Raw genomic sequence first — 19,063 nt, 5'->3', positions numbered from 1 at the left:
GGAGCACATTCAGTTAGGGGGGCGGCGGCATCCCAAGCGTTCTTGGCAGGCGCCTCCCTAACCGACATTATGCGTTGCGCGGACTGGTCTAGGGAAAGTACTTTTCGGACATTCTATTTCCGCCAGGTCTCGCATGCTTCCTTCACACTGGTTAGGCCTAAGCTTTAAAAATGCAAATATGAAGCCTCCTGTCATGTGGTAAAATTGAAGATTATATTAGCTTTAGTGTACTAATAATCTTAATTTTAGTAATGACAGGAGGCGAATATTTCCCGCCCTAGGGTTTTTTCTTTCCCCCCCAGATTACTTTTGTTTTCGTCAGGTTTAAGTCCTAGTGCTCAGGTAAGCATGCAGGTTATTACTGTATATGTTAGCATATGTTTTGTTTGCATTGTTCATTGCTATGCATGGATTATATATATTATCAGTTTTTCCTTTGACTTAGTGGTTATGCTTCTCACGTTCCGTTTTGATGACCTAGGTTTATGTATAATACTTTGATGTCCTAGGTTTAAGTTTCGCATCTTAATATACATTATTGCTCAGTTATACAATTGGTTATGATTTGCGGACACGTTGCCACGTCAGAAACCTTTCACCTTTTTCTTTTTCTTTCAGCGTGAATATCCATTTTATGGGACGAAGAATCGTCTTCCACTCCGTCACATCATGGATCTATCAAAGTTCATTATCGTTATATATTGTTGAATTGTTCATCTGTATTGATTTTTTATGTATTGACTGTTACCTTTTTTTCGCCTCAAAGAAAGAGGAAATGATGTCATAGACAGACCCTTTTATGGGCAGCATATCTTTTCTCTGATTGGTTGTTACTGTTTCTATGCTGCTGGAGTTTTCAGTAAAGAAAGATATGCAAATATTCGCCTCCTGTCATTACTAAAATTAAGATTATTAGTACACTAAAGCTAATATAATCTTCAATTATGAGCTAAGCAATGACACTTATTAGAATCATCCCTATAGAGTGATGCTCTCTCTCATTTGTAGGGCAACATAAACCTAGTTAGCTATATAGTGATGCTGCTATGGTGAATGGGAGGTATGGTTGCACATTTGTCATGTGATAAACCCTGCCATCTATACAAATGCAGCTTCCTGAGAACTGCCTATTCTCCTCTCCTGTTCATAAGATTACTCTAATTAATGTGAGTCTCATTCCATTGAAATATAAGGAGAATATGTTGGTACTCCAGGAAATATTATCACCACTACTTATGACAAGATTAGGGAGGTATAGATGGGAAATGTGTAGTTAGATATATATGAGGAGGGAGAATTGTTGGTAGCATTGTAAAATTTGGTATTGTTTAAATGTTGTTCTTGACAAGGTTGCAAACAAGTAAAGGATGTTTAATGTAATAATAGGATAACAAAGGTAAAGGAAAAATAGAAAGATTGTAGTGTTTTGTACAGACTGGAATTGGATCAATGTGAGACAGGAATGTTAATAAGATCATAAGAAGAAGGTTCTGGCAGTTAAAGAAATGAGAGTCAGTTAAAGTTGAAGAGGAAGTTGGTCTATTTATTAAATATTGTTTAGGTAAAGGCAGATCCCTATCAGAGGTGACATAAATCCACATTAGAGACCAGGTGAATCTGAAGCAGGAATAGACATGAGACATATAGCAGAACACTGCAGGTTGATATATCCCGACAAGGTTGATCTGTAGCAGCTTTACTATTAACCCCTTAAGGACACATGACATGTGTGACATGTCATGATTCCCTTTTATTCCAGAAGTTTGGTCCTTAAGGGGTTAAGCCAATTTTGGAAAATGATTGATTTTCAACTTAACAATACATTAATAAATATATAAATAAAATACATTAAATTAAGTGGTTATTGTAACAGGAGTGCCCTGAACCATTTGACTTTGCTGGACACTGCTCTTTGCCTCCACGACTAACGCCAGAATACCAGACGTTTTAGGTGGTTAACAAACAAAACATAACACTTGTGCATTTGGTATCCAACAAATTGCAATTCATCTAAATTTTGGGCAATTAGTGATTTGACCGAATTTCGAAACTCTAAAATTTTATATGGACTTATTGAGAAACAAATTAATTGGCAATGGATGAGCTGTTTAATTTGTTTCATGATTCTGAAGTTCTGTCCCTGGTGCCAGAAAAAAAGCAGAAAGAATGGAGAAAAAAAAATCCTTTTCTACATAAAAAAAACAAAAAAAAAAAAACAGGTGTCAATATTACCCCCATATTACCCCCATAATACTTATCTTATTCCCTAACCTGCCATTCTACAGGTGTTTATATATCTACTAAACTAATAGCAGCCAGAAGCTGGGCAGCTATAAAATCTTGCAACTGGTTATTGCATGGCTATTGCTTTCCAGTTGCTGACAAAATACAATGAGGTGACCTATCACTGGTTTTCTCCTTCATGGGCATCAGGTGGAGACAGAAATTAAATAATGGTAGGTGGGCAGGTCCCCCTCCAATGGCAGTGGTTGGGTTTTAATAAAAGCATAAGAGAAAAACATAGTACTTCTGAGCCTCTACCCATAGGCAGTGGGTGTGGGCTAATTAAAAATTAAACAAGTGTGGTGGACATGCCTTTGTCCTGCCTACACCCTCCACACTCCAGGGAGTGTCAGGGGAAGGGTTTTAATAACATATCAACATTTTGAGTCTCTTTCACCCTCTAAGAAGTCTTCAAGACCTTAGCCAACACCCAATAAAACAATGCCACCTACCACCTTCATGCTTGTAATGGTGAGGGGCCAACAAGTCTATCTTCTGTAAAAAAAAAAAAAAAGGTATCCTTACCTTCAGGAGTCTTCTCAAGTCTTATTTTCTTCAGCCTCAAAAAAGGCTACATAAAAAAAAAAAAATAATAATATAATATTAATATTAATGGGTGTATATTTAATAGCATAGCTTGTGGCTACAGACGAAATGTAATATCTAATCTAAACACCTTTAGCTACTTCTAAAATAAAAAAGACCAAAATGTAAAAAAAAAAAAAGCATTAAAAACAGAAACATCGAACCACAAACTTCATAATGGCCTTTCCACACTTTGACATCTCAGTCAGAGAGCTCTGGTTGGTTGCCTGCTAAGCAAATCAATCAGATTAAGGACAGGAAAGTCTAACCATTCATGAGACTTTCCTAGGAATATTCCCACGCAGGTCTTGTAAGAGGCAAGATTTCTGCTTCCACCTGAAATACAAACATGCAATCCTAACGATATAGTGTTTCCTCACCTACAGGTGGATCCCTCTCAGCAATATATTTGTTTCTCCATTTTAATTCAATCCTTTTGAATTGCCATAAACATGAGCTCATGTTGACCACCTTTACGTTTTAATTGAAAATGCAATGGTAAACCATGCTTCTTATTTATTTTTTATATTTACATGTTCCTCTCTTCTTTTAAGTAGGGGAGGCATTGACGTTCCTACATTTGTTTGATATGCTAAAGTCTATCTTTAATATGTAGGTCTTTAGACATATTAAGGTTTTTCTTTTTTATTATCTTCAAATGCTACGTAGTCACTACAACCAAAAATTCTTTGGACATATTTAAAAAAGTTTGTCTTGAATTTCATCTAATGTGGTTCCATACTAATTTTATTTTAAGTTAGGAATGCCCCAAAATATTATATGGGGTTGACTAGGAAGTACTCCAATTAAATTAGGGTCATTGCTCACAATAGACCGATTTTCTAAAATAACTTTCTTTATTTGATCATTTTTACAGTTTTAATCACAAATGACACCTCATTTGCTGTTTTAGTCCCATCTCTTTTTTGTTACATTTTATTAATGTGTTCTTCTCTCTGTTACATACTTCCTTATATGCACTTTCCAACAGATTCTCTACTAAGCCCTTTACTTTAAAATAGTTTTTTTTTTTAGCTTAGGTATAAAACATTCTAATATCTGTTTCCAAAGCAAAGTAACATTGCCTTAGGGGCATTTAACAACTAAGGAGAAAATGATAGCTACTTTTCTGTATAGCTGTTCACATTGACTTGCTGAAAGTGCGTACTAGTTTTTAGCTAACAATCCTCCCTATAAATATTTATATATAAAAATTTACCTTTTCTTTGCTGTAGTTAGTAGTAAGCATTACCCCCAATTGCTAGTTGTAAAATAGGTTAAATACTGTTAAATTCCATTCTAAATTTTTTAAAAAAGTAATATGTGAGCTAATGAAAGCTCCTGTTAGGAACTGCTGGGTATCTTGTAGTGGAGGTTGGGAGCGGTGCTTGGTGGGCCCCAAATAAAAAGTAAACCGTTTAAAACCAGTTTGACTATTTACAATTCAGGGGCCTCAAGGTATCCTATTACCATAAATACAGGACTAAGTCATTATAGTGATTGGAGTGATCCTTTAAGCACTTTTTGGACACATTTGATTGCTGGTATACATATATTGGTTGGTTAAAGCAGTGATAATGTCACAGATTGTAAGCCTGTTTGAGTAGGGCTTTCTTCACTTTTAAAATATCCCCTTTCTATAATTGTTAAACGCTGTGATAATGTTGGTGCTATAAAAATGATATAAAAACTGTCTAATATGCCCAAATGACCGAGTTGGTGTATTTAATAGTTATTTCACATTTCAACGTGAGTTTTAACTTTGTGTCAACATTTTACATTGCTCTGCCTGTTGAATGAAGAGACTCTAGAAGGACAGCGACATATTGTTTCATTCCAACAAGTACCAGTAGCACAAAGTAATGTTCCAATAGTTAATTGCTGGTATCCATGGAGATCTGGGTACCTATTTCACTTGAGTCCTGCATTTTGGACCCTTCAAAATTGCATCTGTGCATTCTGCATGTAAAAACAAATATGTATAATGCCTAATATGAAGATCATTTGAAAATATTTACATTGCTCTCTTTTGAGGAAATATAAACAAAATATTATAATGTATATATATTTTGCAGAATAATGAGTGACCTATTTTTTTGCTCATTTAGTTAATCTTATTCAGTTCCCAAGTCAATTCTTCAGTACCGAAATTTTGGCGAGCCGAACCGACATATGGTTGAAATTTGGGTGTTCCAAAAAGGTTTTTAGTTTCAGGAAAAATAGCCAAATTGTCTCACCATGAAAAGTTTAATTGTTACTGATGGAATTGTAATTTTCTGCTGATACTTACTATGCCAGTATTAGTATTGATAATTCTTGTATCAAAAGTATCAAATGAATGGAACAGGAAGCATTTTGTTGTTAAATTGTTATTTTCTATTTAGATTAAGTCGATTGTTCTGCTATGCCCTAACTTGGCTGAATTTTAAAAGAGGGTTTGCATAAGATGGAATGCAAACTTTAGGATGAAATATACAATTTTCATTCTACTGCGTACTAATTTACAAAAAAAAATGTCACTTATGATATAGATGTGAAGGTGCTTACACAACATATCATGCCCTTCTGACACTCCATCATTTAAATGGTTTGTAAGATGTTTAATTACAAAATGCCACAATCACTATTCATCTCATCATTTGATATGTAATGTCAAGTGAATTGCCTCCCTGGAGTGCGCTGCATTTCACAGATCAATAGCTTTAGTCAGAGCTTGAAGGAGATATTTAAGAACTCACAGGCGAGAAGAAAGCTGATCACTCCCTTAAAGCAGTTTTTGTTTGGCCAAGCAAAAGCTTTGTTAGATAGGTCATTATTAACTTTCAATATAACCAATAGGCGTGAAAGAAAAATTGTGAAAGAGCACACTTGGTTGGTGTTGGGAAAAAATTGTGTGTAAAACTTTTATAGACTGCAGTTGAGGTCACCAAAAACAGGTTTCACCCCTTCCGAATGAGAATTAAAAATACCAAGAATAACAATTCCAAAGACATAACAGACTGACTTCACTAACATGAGTATGTATATCACAAAGATGCTGTTGAGATCCATTCTGTATGAGAGGAAGGCAGACACATTGATATATACTTACAGTGTATGTACAGACGTTTTTATTACAAAGTGGAATATTGTATTGGAATTATTGGAACTGTCAATCATATTTTTTTTCAATCAGTCTTCTCCCTTTTTTGCACTATGGATGGAACTCTGAATCACGAATCAAAATAAACTGTTTGTTTATTGTCTGTTTTGTTTGTTTTTTGTCGATTTGTCCATATAGCATTTTAGAGTTACAGAATTCAGAAGAACTGCCGATCGCCTAATCTTTAGGTGAATCTCAATTTTTTTCTAAAGAAAATAATAAATATAATCAAAATTATTTCATCAAGTAAACTTATAATGCACATTTTAAAATACACAAAGAGCTTTTCAACAGAGTGGGTATTGTGGGAACATCAACATATATTTCACATTAAGAAAAAATAGACAAACTGAAAACCTAAATTATTTGGAGATATTTTCCAATTTGGCATATTTTAGCATATACTTAATTCAGCTCAAATTGGGTTAAATGCATTAATGGGTGTATATTTAATAGCATAGTGTGTGGCTACAGACAATATGTAATATCTAATCCAAACATCTTTCTTGTAAGTTCCGAGAATTATTTTTCACAATGAATGATAAAAGTGAAAGTTATGTGTGATTCAACAAGATGCATTGCACTTTGGCATGAAAATATAAAAGCCCTTGCCAACTGAAGTGCTCTTCATTCTATAGTCAACAGACTTGATTGCTTTATCTGTTTTCAGAAGGTTTCTGTGATTGGATATTATGTTTTATTTTAACAATTACATTAGATTGTGATAATTGTAGGCTATGCTTTTAGGCAAAAAAAAATATGATGCTATTCATAGGGAAGATGTTTAGTAGATATCATATGAACCAATGAACACATGAATGTATTTTGGGGTATTCTCAAAAGGAAGCTTGAATCGCATGGACAAAAAGAAAGAAAATGATGCGACATAGTTTGGGGTACGAACAACTCCCGCCTTGAGTTGAAAATAAGGCTTGGAACACGATGGAGCACCAGGTGAGAGTGTCCACTGTGGAAATAGATTTTATAAACTAAGAGATATAAACCACAGCATATTCCACAGAAAATTGGAAGTACGCACAGGTGAAACAGTGACAATTTATTATCACTCTATTAAGAAGGTGTATAAGCAGAACCGGTAAACTGAGGTTTATTACTACTTTCAACCTGGCTGAGGAAGCCACTACATGGTGGTGAAATGTGTTCAGGAAAGAAAGACTAGATTATTGATATTGGACATGGTTTCTTTTTATACTAATCAATTACATATGCATGTTTAAAATTAAATAAATTGAATTATGCTCCACTGAGCTAAACTACCTGAAATGAACTGAACCAATTGTCTGATTACAGCCAGGTGGGGTGTATTAAGGTTAATTTATAAAAGTGCCAATTTCTACTGAAATCTGCACTTTTTGTAAAATAGTTACATAGTTATAAAAGTTGAAAAGAGCTTACATCTGTTTTTGCTGTTGATCCAAAAAGAAGGCAAATAACCCAGTTTGAATTGCATTCCAATTTTGCAACAAACTAGGAAAATATTCCTTCTTGACTCCAGGATGGTAGTAAGATCTCTCCTTGGATTAAGAAGCCATTACATCACAAATTAAAAATAATATCCCTGAATGTTATGTTTTTGCAAGTATTTATACAGTTGCTGTTTAAACACGTATAGAGACTCTGATAAAACCACCTCATCAGGCAGAGAATTTTACATCCTTATTGTTCTTAGTGTAAAAAAACTCTTTCCTTTGCCTTAGATTAAATCTATTTTTTCCAGTCTAAATACATGAACTTGTGTCCTGTGTATAGTCCTGATTATGAAGAGATTTTGCAGATAATGCTTTGTATTGGCCCCAAATATATTTGTATAATGTTATCATATCTCCTCACCTCCAGGCACCTTTTTATCTAAACTAAACAGGTTTAAATTTATTAACCTTTTTCTTATAAGTAAAATAATCAAGTCCTTTTAGTAAATTTGAATATGCTATGCAATTTGGGGCACCTGTTCTAAAGAAGGATAAAAGAATTCTAAAGAATCTCCATGTTGTAGATTGCTGTGTCCCTCTCCCTACCACTTGTTTAAAATCTCCTCCAATATTCTAGCTATGCTGTCCTCCTGCACAGCAGATCCTCTTCTGTTTATGTGCAAATCATCATGGCTATAAATATTGTATCCAAGTGCAAAATCAGCACAGTTCACAAAAACTCCCAAACCTTCCTTCCTACAACATAATTTTAGCCAGGCATTAACCTCCCTTATCTCTTGCTGCCTACTGTAGTGCAGGGCACAGGTAATATTTCTGAAAAAAACTACCTTGGTCCTTTTTTTAAGTTTTCCTAATTCTCCAAACTCTTTCATCCTTTTACTTTGTCATTGGTACCTGCAAGAGCTAAACTCTGTTAAGATGAATTAGTGATGTACCGAACTGTCCGCCGGCGAACAGTTCCCGGCAAACTTAGCGTGTTCGCGTTCGCCGCCGCGGGCGAACACATGGGCGGTTCGATCCGCCCCCTATTCGTCATCATTGGGCAAACTTTGACCCTGTGCCTCTCGGTCAGCAGACACATTCCAGCCAATCAGCAGCACTCCCTTCCACACCCTCCAACCTCCCTCCCAGCATCCATTTTCGATTCATTCTGAAGCTGAATGCTTAGTGAGAGGAGGGAAAGTTTAGCTGCTGCTGATTAGATAGGGAAATTGATAGCTAGGCTAGGGTATTCAGTGTCCACTACAATCCTGAAGGACTCATCTGATCTCTGCTGTAAGGACAGCACCCCAAAAAGCCCTTTTTAGGGCTATAACATCAGGCTGCTTTTTTTTTTTTCCCTGTGTAATGTAATTGCAGGTGCCTGCCTGCCAGCTTCTGTGTGAGGTTCACATTGGATACTGTGCCTACTTGCCCAGTGCCACCACTCATATCTGTTTTAACAATTTGTTAAGCTTTAGATTTAAAATAAATAATTTGTTTTCACTGTAATAGAAGAGCAGTTGCCTGCCTGCCAGCTTCTGTGTCAGGTTGGATGCCTTGCCCATTTGCACAGTCAGTGCCACCACTCATATCTGTTTTAACAATTGGTTAAGCTTTAGATTTTAAATAAATAATTTGTTTTCACTGTAATAGAAGAGCAGTTGCCTGCCTGCCAGCTTCTGTGTCAGGTTGGATGCCTTGCCCATTTGCACAGTCAGTGCCACCACTCATATCTGTTTTAACAATAGCTTAAGCTTTAGATTTTAAAGAAATCATTTTTTTCACTGTAATAGAAGAGCAGTTGCCTGCCTTCCAGCTTCTGTGTCAGGTTGGATGCCTTGCCCATTTGCACAGTCAGTGCCACCACTCATATCTGTTTTAACAATAGCTTAAGCTTTAGATTTTAAAGAAATATTTTTTTTTCACTGTAATAGAAGAGCAGTTGCCTGCCTGCCAGCTTCTGTGTCAGGTTGGATGCCTTGCCCATTTGCACAGTCAGTGCCACCACTCATATCTGTTTTAGCAATAGCTTAAGCTTTAGATTTTAAATAAATAATTTGTTTTCACTGTAATAGAAGAGCAGTTAGTTGTCTGCAAGCGTCTGGGTGTCAGGCCTACTTCAGCGTGTGCTCTGTAGACCTGTTCCAGCGTGCTTTGACAGTTGCCAATCATATCATTGGTGTCTCTTTAGCGTGCTTTTACAAAGAAAAAAGGTTTCCAGTGTAAGCTAATAGCAGCCAGTCAGTGTCCTTCAAGCGGCTCTGTCAGGCCTTCCTTCAGTGTGTGCCCTGCACAACCCTGCCAGCGTACTTTGACAATTGCCACTCATATCTGGTGTCTCTATAGCGTGCTTTTACAAAGAAAAAAGGTTTCCAGTGTAAGCTAATAGCAGCCAGTCAGTGTCCTTCAAGCGGCTCTGTCAGGCCTTCCTTCAGCGTGTGCCCTGCACAACCCTGCCAGCGTACTTTGACAATTGCCACTCATATCTGGTGTCTCTATAGCATGCTTTTTCAAAGAAAAAAGGTTTCCAGTGTAAGCTAATAGCAGCCAGTCAGTGTCCTTCAAGCGGCTCTGTCAGGCCTTCCTTCAGCGTGTGCCCTGCACAACCCTGCCAGCGTACTTTGACAATTGCCACTCATATCTGGTGTCTCTATAGCGTGCTTTTACAAAGAAAAAAGGTTTCCAGTGTAAGCTAATAGCAGCCAGTCAGTGTCCTTCAAGCGGCTCTGTCAGGCCTTCCTTCAGCGTGTGCCCTGCACAACCCTGCCAGCGTACTTTGACAATTGCCACTCATATCTGGTGTCTCTATAGCGTGCTTTTTCAAAGAAAAAAGGTTTCCAGTGTAAGCTAATAGCAGCCAGTCAGTGTCCTTCAAGCGGCTCTGTCAGGCCTTCCTTCAGCGTGTGCCCTGCACAACCCTGCCAGCGTACTTTGACAGTTGCCACTCATATCTGGTGTCTCTATAGCGTGCTTTTACAACCAAAATTTTGTTTCCACTGTAATAGAAGAGCAGTTGCCTGCCTGCCAGCTTCTGTGTGAGGTTCACAGTGGATACTGTGTCCTCTTGCCCAGTGCCACCACTCATATCTGTTTTTACAATAGCTTAAGCTTTAGATTTAAAATAAATAATTTTGTTTTCACTGTAATAGAAGAGCAGTTAGTTGTCTGCAAGCGTCTGGGTGTCAGGCCTACTTCAGCGTGTGCTCTGTAGACCTGTTCCAGCGTGCTTTGACAGTTGCCAATCATATCATTGGTGTCTCTTTAGCGTGCTTTTACAAAGAAAAAAGGTTTCTAGTGTAAGCTAATAGCAGCCAGTCAGTGTCCTTCAAGCGGCTCTGTCAGTCCTTCCTTCAGCGTGTGCTCTCCAGAACTGTTCCAGTGCACATTGCCAATCATATATGGTGTCTCTATAGCGTGCTTTTAAAACCAAAATTTGTTTTTCACTGTTATAGATTGAATAGCAGTTACTTGTCTTCAACCGGGTGTGTCAGGCCTACAGTGTGTGCTCTGCAGAACTGTTCCAGTGCACATTGCCAATCATATCTGGTGTCTCTATAGTGTGCTTTTAAAACCAAAATTTGTTTTTCACTGTTATAGATTGAATAGCAGTTACTTGTCTTCAACCGGGTGTCTCAGGCCTACAGTGTGTGCTCTGCAGAACTGTTCCAGTGCACATTGCCAATCATATCTGGTGTCTCTATAGCGTGCTTTTAAAACCAAAATTTGTTTTTCACTGTTATAGATTGAATAGCAGTTACTTGTCTTCAAGCGGGTGTCTCAGGCCTACAGTGTGTGCTCTGCAGAACTGTTCCAGTGCACATTGCCAATCATATCTGGTGTCTCTATAGCGTGCTTTTAAAACCAAAATTTGTTTTTCACTGTTATAGATTGAATAGCAGTTACTTGTCTTCAAGTGGGTGTCTCAGGCCTACAGTGTGTGCTCTGCAGAACTGTTCCAGTGCACATTGCCAATCATATATGGTGTCTCTATAGCGTGCTTTTAAAACCAAAATTTGTTTTTCACTGTTATAGATTGAATAGCAGTTACTTGACTTCAAGCGGGTGTCTCAGGCCTACAGTGTGTGCTCTGCAGAACTGTTCCAGTGCACATTGCCAATCATATCTGGTGTCTCTATAGCGTGCTTTTAAAACCAAAATTTGTTTTTCACTGTTATAGATTGAATAGCAGTTACTTGTCTTCAAGCGGGTGTCTCAGGCCTACAGTGTGTGCTCTGCAGAACTCTTACAGTTCACATTGCCAATCATATCTGGTCTCACAGTAGCTTGCACTTATAGTACCACTAATCCCCAAAAAAATGACAGGCAGAGGCAGGCCACCCCGCAGGGGCCGTCATGGTCGTGGTGCTGTTATTCCCTTTTGCCCTAGAATAATGCCCAGTTTTCAGAAGCCACGTACCCTGAACTTGAAAAGTTCTGAGCACATAGTTGACTGGCTAACACAGGACACCCAATCTTGTACAGCCTCCGCTCGGAACCTTGACGCACCATCCTCCTCCAGCTTAGCTTCAGGCACCTCTCAAGATACCACTCACCCGCCTGCCGCCACCACCAAAACTAGCACCACAGCCGCTTTACTTGGTATGTCAGAGGAGTTATTCACACACCCGTTTGAAGAAATGAGTGATGCGCAACCATTATTGCTAGAGGATGTAGATAACAGGGATATGTATCAGGCAGGCAGCATTAAACACATGGAGGTACGGTGTGATGATGATGATGTTGTACCCGCTGCTGCTTCCTTTTCTGAGTTGTCAGATACAAGCGAAGCGGTTGATGATGACGATGCGTCCATGGATGTCACGTGGGTGCCCGCTCGGCAAGAAGAAGAACAGGGCGAAAGTTCAGATGGGGAGACAGAGAGGAGGAGGAGACGAGTTGGAAGCAGGGGGGGGTCAACGCAAGGAGCTAGTGGCACAGTCAGACAGCATGCATTGGCACCCGGGGTCAGCCCGACAGCACGCCAATCAACGCATGCTGTGTCCACCACCAGAATGCCGTCATTGCAGAGCTCATCAGTGTGGAATTTTTTTTGTGTGTCTGCCTCGGACAACAGCGATGCCATTTGCAACCTGTGCCAAAGGAAACTGAGTCGTGGGAGGTCCAACACCCACCTAGGTACAAAACAAGAGAAATAGGCGCTCACTAAATAAACTAAAGGTGGGCAGCAGTGAACCGAGCAGGAATTCCCAATGCCTACTCAGAATAGTGAAGCAAACAAGAAAAATAGTGGTAAACCGCGCCCAAACAGTACAAGTAATAATAAAATCGTATACATACAAATAGTCCTATAACAAGGAATGTATGGAACCTTCAATAAAAGATACAAAATAGTAATGGTGCAGTATATCAGGCAAGTAAAAGTGGTTAAAACTTTATAAAAGACTAACTCACACTTTGCAGAGCTACTCAGAGCTCTGCCGTATAGCGCCTAGACGGTACAATCCCCGTCTCGGGATGTCAAGTGATGGTGCAGTGCGCGGTCCAATCCTCCACAGTAGTATATGGAAAAAAATATAGAGATAGGATCCAATAGTATAGCATGTATTGCAAACAGTGTTGATAAAAAAGGAAAAATATCCTACTTACAAATTTTGGAGCAAATATCTTGCTCTGGTATGTACAGCATACGGTGGTATAATCCCCACCAACGGATATAAATCAGGATGCAGGAAAATCAGGAACAGCAGATAAAATAGTAAAAACTATAGCTTTATTTAGAATATAAAATATAACAAATATATATAAAATCAACTACTTAACGCGTTTCGCCCAGTCTAGGGCTTCTTCAGAAGTATAAAGTCCAAGTTTGGATAAAATCCGCTTATATAGGGGTTCCTGATTGATAAAATTAAGTCCTGATTAAACCTGTGGTTTAGCTTCCTACTTCCGGGTCGCGCACGTCGCCCGGAAGTGACGTCATCATATCGTTCCGTGGCATGCTGGGACATGTAGTCTCCCGCCGTTTGTGTTATATGTAACACAGGAAGTGATGTTAGTTGGCTCCTGGTGCCTTATGGGGCATGTAGTTCATAGTGTCCTCTTTCTCATAGGTATAATTTCGTCACCCGGAAGTGACGTATCGCAATGCACAGTATCATGGGATTTGTAGTTCGGCAAAATGCCGATATTGAATATGAGATACACAGAAGGGAAAGAATGATAAGTAAATAAAAAGCCGAATAATGTCTCAAAAAACACCTTAGTTAGTATTAAAAAGATGAACAAACATAATTATAAATATAAAACATAGGAAAATATGCACAAACAGAAAAAGGTAATTCTAGTAAAAGAGACAGCAAGGGCATATTCCTACACAAGGGGCAATAGTGTTTTTACATAAAGTAAAAATATGAACAAATAGTGCAGGTATATATAAAACAAATATACATATAAAAATATAAAAAATGGACATGCATAAAGTGAACCATGCATAAAAAATCTTAAAGTGGTACTTGAGAGGTGGTGTAAAAAAAAAAAAAATATATATATATATATATAATAAAAAATAATAAAAAATAAATAATAAAAAGTAGAATAAAAATTGAAATGCAGAGAGAATATAAATAATACTCCAATATACGTACTATAAAAAGTTAAAAAGGTCAAACTCTGCATTTAAACCTTTTGGGTGGAGTGTGTCTAGAAAATAGACCCACTCCATTTCTTTCTTTCCTAACTTATTGATTATATCACCACCTCTCCAGTCTTTAGACAATTTTGAGATACCCATAAATTTTAGGTGACGTGGATCATTGCCGTGTAGCTCAAAGTGTGAGGATACCAAGTGGGTTTTTAGTCCTTTTTCTATGTTGCGGCAATGCTCACCAATTCTGATTTTTAATGGTCTTATGGTTCTACCTACATATTGTAGTCCGCAAGGACACTCTAGCAGGTATATGACGTTTTTACTCATGCATGTAATTGTGTCCTTGATGTTGTAACTTTTATCTGTATTATGTGATTTAAAATTATAAATACATCGGTTAGTTTTACTAGTTTTTCTGCATGCTACACAACAGTTACATCTAAAAAATCCATTTTTGTGTTTCATAAAATTATTTATTGCTTCAGACTTTTTCTGTTTTGTGTAATTCTGTGTGAGGTGCATCCTCAGGTTTGGGGCTCCTCTAAATATAATTCTTGGACGGTCTGGGATAATCTTTCCTAATATAGGGTCTTCCTTCAAGAGGTGCCAATTATTCTGAATTAGTTTTTTTATTTGTTTATTCTTATTGTTGTAGTCAAGGACAATGGGTAATATGAAATCCGTCCCATTATTTTTAATATTTTTTGGACCATTGTTTTGAGTTAGGAGATCTTTTCTATCTAAACTTGTAATATTTTCCAGTGTCTTCTCAATTTGTTCTTCATTATAGCCTTTTTCAATAAATTTCTTACTCATCATATTCGCCTGTGTTTTATAAGTTTCAGCATCTGAGCAATTTCTTTTTAATCTAAGGAATTTTTTATATGTATATTTGTTTTATATATACCTACACTATTTGTTAATATTTTTACTTTATGTAAAAACACTATTGCCCCTTGTGTAGGAATATGCCCTTGCTGTCTCTTTTACTAGAATTACCTTTTTCTGTTTGTGCAAATTTTCCTATGTTTTATATTTATAATTATGTTTGTTCATCTTTTTAATACTAACTAAGGTGTTTTTTGAGACATTATTCGGCTTTTTATTTACTTATCATTCTTTCCCTTCTGTGTATCTCATATTCAATATCGGCATTTTGCCGAACTACAAATCCCATGATACTGTGCATTGCGATACGTCACTTCTGGGTGACGAAATTATACCTATGAGAAAGAGGACACTATGAACTACATGCCCCATAAGGCACCAGGAGCCAACTAACATCACTTCCTGTGTTACATATAACACAAACGGCGGGAGACTACATGTCCCAGCATGCCACGGAACGATATGATGACGTCACTTCCGGGCGACGTGCGCGACCCGGAAGTAGGAAGCTAAACCACATCAGGACTTAATTTTATCAATCAGGAACCCCTATATAAGCGGATTTTATCCAAACTTGGACTTTATACTTCTGAAGAAGCCCTAGACTGGGCGAAACGCGTTAAGTAGTTGATTTTATATATATTTGTTATATTTTATATTCTAAATAAAGCTATAGTTTTTACTATTTTATCTGCTGTTCCTGATTTTCCTGCATCCTGATTTATATCCGTTGGTGGGGATTATACCACCGTATGCTGTACATACCAGAGCAAGATATTTGCTCCAAAATTTGTAAGTAGGATATTTTTCCTTTTTTATCAACACTGTTTGCAATACATGCTATACTATTGGATCCTATCTCTATATTTTTTTCCATATACTACTGTGGAGGATTGGACCGCGCACTGCACCATCACTTGACATCCCGAGACGGGGATTGTACCGTCTAGGCGCTATACGGCAGAGCTCTGAGTAGCTCTGCAAAGTGTGAGTTAGTCTTTTATAAAGTTTTAACCACTTTTACTTGCCTGATATACTGCACCATTACTATTTTGTATCTTTTATTGAAGGTTCCATACATTCCTTGTTATAGGACTATTTGTATGTATACGATTTTATTATTACTTGTACTGTTTGGGCGCGGTTTACCACTATTTTTCTTGTTTGCTTCACTATTCTGAGTAGGCATTGGGAATTCCTGCTCGGTTCACTGCTGCCCACCTTTAGTTTATTTAGTGAGCGCCTATTTCTCTTGTTTTTTACTGTTTACTTCAACTTTTCCCATATAGGCAGCCCTAATATAACTATGACACTATTCGAATACAGAGAACAATACACTATTGACATTAATGATGTATTTAAAGACATAGATCTGAATATTGATATAAATTGTGATGAACCCCTAGTTAGTTTCGATAACCCACGTGAGCTTTTGAAAGAACTTGAAATCACATTAATTAAAGAAATGAAATTACGATGGGAAATAGCAACATTAAAAAAGTATATCGAAGACAAAATAACACCTAGGGGACTAAGACTTTTTAAGATGCCAACTTCTGATACCGACAATAGACCCTTTATGGAAGAGTGGTATGGCCATCTAGAATTCTGTACGTTTGGCCTTATGAAGTCTCTCATAAAGGTAAAAAATGAAAAACTGCAGAATCTAGATAAAAAGATCAATGATTTAAAAGAACAACTAATTCCCTTTGGAGACACAGAGGAATATTATGATTCCACACTTAAAATAAAAAGAAATATTGAAAAAACAGAAATAGAAACTAAAAAAATAAAAATCAGTAAATTCAGTAGAGACAAATATGACTACGCCCATGATCAGGTGCGCAGTTACAACAAAAAGAAGCGAAATTCACAAACGGGATGGAACTATGATGGCCATAGAACCCCCAATAAATTCAATCAAAATAGATATGGGACTCAAAAAAGAAATTTTGACTTCAAGCCTAAACGTTTATATAGCCACGATTTAACTCATAGAGCTAATTTCCAACAGAAAAGATATAGAATGCACACACCAGAAAGGAATTTTCCACCATACAAATCTTCACCCTATAGAAATCACTCACCAAAAGTAATGAGAAGACATTACTCACCAAAAAGAGCACACATCTCACCAAACAAACAAAAATTAGAGATGAATAAAAATCTACACACCAATAGACAAAGGCAACCCGCCAACCACGATTTCAGAAAAATAGATACACACAATTCCCACAAAGAAATACAATTAAGAGACCACTCAAATGCACTAACACGTAAAACAAATATGGATACTATTCACCATAAAGAAAATCTTGATAGAAGAGAAAGGATCCACACACAGATTGAAACCACAGAATCCCCTATAGTTGTAAGACCAAAGACATACAGATTAACCCAGGACCACAGGTCCCCTAAAGAAATTCGAAACAAAGATAGTAAACTCACGTGGAGAAGAGAGGAAAGGAAGACCCATAAAAGATATGAGGACACCAGAAACAGTCCCCCCGATGATGCACTCCAACATAACAGATATCATGCCCTCTCCTTCTCTGAACAATTCGATGAAACATCTTTTTTAGAGATTCCATCAAACCGAGAGAGACAGTCCGACCATATCAGCCCAATCAGAGGCCGCAAAAGAAGTTTAGAGGAAGAAGATCAGGTAGACGAAAACAAAAAAGGAAGAACAGAGAGATTCTAAAAGTAGCGATCAAAAAAGAATTAAAGGAAAATCTAAATGAGGATGATAATAAAGGGATTTTTAATCTATCAGGCAAACCTCTAACGAATATACAGCTAAAAGTTTTAAATAAAGGTCTTAAATATGCCCCTACAAAAACTTTTAATCCTTTTTTAGCATATATCGATATAAATAAGTTTGTAAGAAATGCCACAATAAAAAGGTTTTATATAAGCAAAAATAATACGACTAATAATCAAGCTACAGATACGACTAACATGAGAGAAGATAAATATGTCAAAAGTACCCTGAAAAATAAAAGTAAATTTTACCCGTCATATTTTAAGTCAAGTGCAATAGATATATTTGAAAAAAAGGTGTCTAAAGGTATAAGGAATCTAAGCGATAAACACACAGGAGACAAAAATAACTTATCAAAGAAGGAAAGAGAAAGCCTTAGAGATCTTTAAAATGACGATGCTATTGTCATAAAACCAGCGGATAAGGGGGGGGGACTTGTAATTTTATCTACAGAAATGTATGAAGAGGAGGCTTTTAGACAATTAAACGATACAAAAACATACGCCAAACTCACAAGAGATCCTACCTCAGATATTAAAAATATGTTAGAAACGTTTTTAAATAAAGGTAAGGAGGAAGACATACTAAGCATTGACGAATATAACTACCTAAACAAAAAATTTCCAAAAATACCGGTCATATATTTTTTACCGAAGATCCACAAAGACCTAAATAAACCCCCAGGGAGACCCATCGTCTCCGGTATAGACTCTATTCTATCAAATATGTCGGAGTATATAGACATTATGTTACAGCCCTATGTTAAACTGTCCCGATCCTATCTCAAAGATACTATGGATTTACTTAACAAATTAGAGACGATAAAGTGGGAAGAGGACTATACACTTATAACTTGTGATGTGCGGTCTCTATATACTATTATCGAACATGAAAGAGGCTGTAGAGCTGTAAAAACCATTTTAGAAAGACACAATAAGATGAAAGAGGAACAGATAAATTTTATAATTGAAGGTATCTTTTTAATTCTAAATAACAATTATTTTTGGTTTAAGGATTCGTTTTACTTACAAAAGAATGGCACAGCAATGGGGACCAGGTTCGCGCCCAGCTATGCCAATCTCTTCATGACGGAGTGGGAAGAGAGAATGGTATGGAGCGGGCATGGCTGGGTGGAGAACCTGGTCGCCTATTTTCGCTATATTGATGATCTCCTTTTTATTTGGAAGGGCCCTATTCCTACGGCCAAACTATTTTTAGACTTTTTAAACACAAATGATGATGGTATAGTTTTAAAAGCGGATTTTAGTAAGACTAATGTAACTTTTCTGGATTTGGACATTTTTATCCATGATACTAAAATTAACACAAAAACTCATTTTAAACCGGTTCATGTTAATAAT

Source organism: Pelobates fuscus, chromosome 3, assembly GCF_036172605.1.
Source record: "Pelobates fuscus isolate aPelFus1 chromosome 3, aPelFus1.pri, whole genome shotgun sequence".
Classification (NCBI taxonomy): domain Eukaryota; kingdom Metazoa; phylum Chordata; class Amphibia; order Anura; family Pelobatidae; genus Pelobates; species Pelobates fuscus.
This window is presented reverse-complemented; position numbering follows the sequence as displayed.